This window comes from Hypomesus nipponensis, chromosome 19 (assembly GCF_054491055.1).
Source record: "Hypomesus nipponensis isolate SF chromosome 19, ASM5449105v1, whole genome shotgun sequence".
Taxonomy (NCBI): domain Eukaryota; kingdom Metazoa; phylum Chordata; class Actinopteri; order Osmeriformes; family Osmeridae; genus Hypomesus; species Hypomesus nipponensis.
In genome coordinates, this window is record NC_140379.1 from 19,765,001 (window position 1) to 19,767,500 (window position 2,500).

Here is a 2,500-nt window from a genome sequence, read left to right on the forward strand (position 1 = left end):
GTTGACAACCATAGGCTACTTATCCATATACAGATTTAGCAATTGACAATGCAAGGTGGTCTCTCTCTCTCTCTCTCTCTCTCGTGTCAAAATGAAAACAGCTTCCAGCCCCTTTCATGAAGGACTACTTGTGCATATTACAAGATTTCAGTTTCTAAGTGAATGAGCAAAAGAGCATACAGCACCTGGTATTCCCAGGCGGTCTCCCATCCAAGTACTAACCAGACCCGACCCTGCTTAGCTTCCGAGATCAGACGAGATCGGGCGTTGCCAGGCTGGTATGGCCGTACGAAATAAGTTGACAACCATAGGCTACTTATCCATATACAGATTTAGCAATTGACAATGCAAGGTGGTCTCTCTCTCTCGTGTCAAAATGAAAACAGCTTCCAGCCCCTTTCATGAAGGACTACTTGTGCATATTGCAAGATGTCAGTTTCTAAGTGAATGAGCAAAAGAGCATACAGCACCTGGTATTCCCAGGCGGTCTCCCATCCAAGTACTAACCAGGCCCGACCCTGCTTAGCTTCCGAGATCAGGCGTTGCCAGGCTGGTATGGCCGTACGAAACAAGTTGACAACCATAGGCTACTTATCCATATACAGATTTAGCAATTGACAATGCAAGGTAGTCTCTCTCTCTCTCTCTCTCGTGTCAAAATGAAAACAGCTTCCAGCCCCTTTCATGAAGGACTACTTGTGCATATTGCAAGATTTCAGTTTCTAAGTGAATGAGCAAAAGAGCATACAGCACCTGGTATTCCCAGGCGGTCTCCCATCCAAGTACTAACCAGGCCCGACCCTGCTTAGCTTCCGAGATCAGACGAGATCGGGCGTTGCCAGGCTGGTATGGCCGTACGAAATAAGTTGACAACCATAGGCTACTTATCCATATACAGATTTAGCAATTGACAATGCAAGGTAGTCTCTCTCTCTCTCTCTCGTGTCAAAATGAAAACAGCTTCCAGCCCCTTTCATGAAGGACTACTTGTGCATATTGCAAGATTTCAGTTTCTAAGTGAATGAGCAAAAGAGCATACAGCACCTGGTATTCCCAGGCGGTCTCCCATCCAAGTACTAACCAGGCCCGACCCTGCTTAGCTTCCGAGATCAGACGAGATCGGGCGTTGCCAGGCTGGTATGGCCGTACGAAATAAGTTGACAACCATAGGCTACTTATCCATATACAGATTTAGCAATTGACAATGCAAGGTGGTCTCTCTCTCTCTCTCGTGTCAAAATGAAAACAGCTTCCAGCCCCTTTCATGAAGGACTACTTGTGCATATTGCAAGATTTCAGTTTCTAAGTGAATGAGCAAAAGAGCATACAGCACCTGGTATTCCCAGGCGGTCTCCCATCCAAGTACTAACCAGGCCCGACCCTGCTTAGCTTCCGAGATCAGACGAGATCGGGCGTTGCCAGGCTGGTATGGCCGTACGAAATAAGTTGACAACCATAGGCTACTTATCCATATACAGATTTAGCAATTGACAATGCAAGGTAGTCTCTCTCTCTCTCTCTCTCTCTCTCTCGTGTCAAAATGAAAACAGCTTCCAGCCCCTTTCATGAAGGACTACTTGTGCATATTGCAAGATTTCAGTTTCTAAGTGAATGAGCAAAAGAGCATACAGCACCTGGTATTCCCAGGCGGTCTCCCATCCAAGTACTAACCAGGCCCGACCCTGCTTAGCTTCCGAGATCAGACAAGATCGGGCGTTGCCAGGCTGGTATGGCCGTACGAAATAAGTTGACAACCATAGGCTACTTATCCATATACAGATTTAGCAATTGACAATGCAAGGTGGTCTCTCTCTCTCTCTCTCTCTCGTGTCAAAATGAAAACAGCTTCCAGCCCCTTTCATGAAGGACTACTTGTGCATATTGCAAGATTTCAGTTTCTAAGTGAATGAGCAAAAGAGCATACAGCACCTGGTATTCCCAGGCGGTCTCCCATCCAAGTACTAACCAGGCCCGACCCTGCTTAGCTTCCGAGATCAGACGAGATCGGGCGTTGCCAGGCTGGTATGGCCGTACGAAATAAGTTGACAACCATAGGCTACTTATCCATATACAGATTTAGCAATTGACAATGCAAGGTGGTCTCTCTCTCTCGTGTCAAAATGAAAACAGCTTCCAGCCCCTTTCATGAAGGACTACTTGTGCATATTGCAAGATGTCAGTTTCTAAGTGAATGAGCAAAAGAGCATACAGCACCTGGTATTCCCAGGCGGTCTCCCATCCAAGTACTAACCAGGCCCGACCCTGCTTAGCTTCCGAGATCAGACGAGATCGGGCGTTGCCAGGCTGGTATGGCCGTACGAAATAAGTTGACAACCATAGGCTACTTATCCATATACAGATTTAGCAATTGACAATGCAAGGTGGTCTCTCTCTCTCGTGTCAAAATGAAAACAGCTTCCAGCCCCTTTCATGAAGGACTACTTGTGCATATTGCAAGATGTCAGTTTCTAAGTGAATGAGCAAAAGAGCATACAGCACC

At 46.5% G+C, this 2,500-nt stretch overlaps 7 non-coding genes and 2 pseudogenes across 7 annotated transcripts; all 9 read right to left on the reverse strand.

Moving 5' to 3' along the window:
* Positions 1-173: 173 nt before the first annotated feature.
* On the reverse strand, positions 174-292 carry LOC146247832 (5S ribosomal RNA). Its single transcript, XR_014733792.1, has one exon. It is a non-coding gene; the product is annotated as a 5S ribosomal RNA (ribosomal RNA).
* A 166-nt stretch (positions 293-458) lies between these two features.
* LOC146247833 (5S ribosomal RNA) lies at positions 459-567 on the reverse strand (annotated as a pseudogene).
* Positions 568-741: 174 nt separating this feature from the next.
* On the reverse strand, positions 742-860 carry LOC146247834 (5S ribosomal RNA). Its single transcript, XR_014734249.1, has one exon. It is a non-coding gene; the product is annotated as a 5S ribosomal RNA (ribosomal RNA).
* Positions 861-1,032: 172 nt separating this feature from the next.
* On the reverse strand, positions 1,033-1,151 carry LOC146247835 (5S ribosomal RNA). Its single transcript, XR_014734250.1, has one exon. It is a non-coding gene; the product is annotated as a 5S ribosomal RNA (ribosomal RNA).
* A 170-nt stretch (positions 1,152-1,321) lies between these two features.
* Positions 1,322-1,440, reverse strand: LOC146247836 (5S ribosomal RNA). Its single transcript, XR_014734251.1, has one exon. It is a non-coding gene; the product is annotated as a 5S ribosomal RNA (ribosomal RNA).
* Positions 1,441-1,622: 182 nt separating this feature from the next.
* LOC146247837 (5S ribosomal RNA) lies at positions 1,623-1,741 on the reverse strand. The gene has a single exon (XR_014733891.1). It is a non-coding gene; the product is annotated as a 5S ribosomal RNA (ribosomal RNA).
* A 176-nt stretch (positions 1,742-1,917) lies between these two features.
* On the reverse strand, positions 1,918-2,036 carry LOC146247838 (5S ribosomal RNA). Its single transcript, XR_014734252.1, has one exon. It is a non-coding gene; the product is annotated as a 5S ribosomal RNA (ribosomal RNA).
* Positions 2,037-2,202: 166 nt separating this feature from the next.
* On the reverse strand, positions 2,203-2,321 carry LOC146247839 (5S ribosomal RNA). Its single transcript, XR_014734253.1, has one exon. It is a non-coding gene; the product is annotated as a 5S ribosomal RNA (ribosomal RNA).
* A 166-nt stretch (positions 2,322-2,487) lies between these two features.
* Positions 2,488-2,500, reverse strand: part of LOC146247840 (5S ribosomal RNA) — a 109-nt pseudogene continuing 96 nt past the window's right edge.